A 640-nucleotide genomic window follows, 5' to 3' on the forward strand; every position below is an offset into this window, starting at 1 on the left:
GGACTAAAATCTAAGTATTTCCCCCGAACCATTGTGAGATAATTCTTTGGACTCGGGTTCATACTTTGATCATGGTTCCTAGTGATCCATGCATTGGCATAGAACTCTTGAACCATTAAGATTCTGACTTATTGCATGGGGTTGGTTAGGACTTCCCAACCTCTTCTTCGGATCTCATGTCGGATATCTGGATACTCATTTTTCTTGAGCTTGAAAGGGACCTCAGGGATCACCTTCTTCTTTGCCACAACATCATAGAAGTGGTCTTGATGGCTTTTAGAGATGAATCTTTCCATCTCCCATGACTCGGAGGTGGAAGCTTTTGTCTTCCCTTTTCCTTTTCTAGAGGATTCTCCGGTCTTAGGTGCCATTGATGGTAATGGAAAAAAAGCTTATGCTTTTACCACACCAAACTTAAAATATTGCTCGCCCTCGAGCAAGAGAAGAAAGAAGAGAAGAAGAATAAGAAGAAAATATGGAGGAGAGTGAGAGATGGTGTTTTCGGCCAAGGGGTAGAAGAGGGGGTTGTGTTGTGTGAAAATGAAGTAGAATGGAAGGGTATATATAGGGAGGGGAGAGGGTGTAGTTTCGGTCATTTAGGGTGGGATTGGGTGGGAAAGTGTTTTTGAATTTTGAAGGT

The sequence above is a fragment of the Arachis duranensis genome, chromosome 9 (genome assembly GCF_000817695.3).
Source record: "Arachis duranensis cultivar V14167 chromosome 9, aradu.V14167.gnm2.J7QH, whole genome shotgun sequence".
NCBI lineage: Eukaryota > Viridiplantae > Streptophyta > Magnoliopsida > Fabales > Fabaceae > Arachis > Arachis duranensis.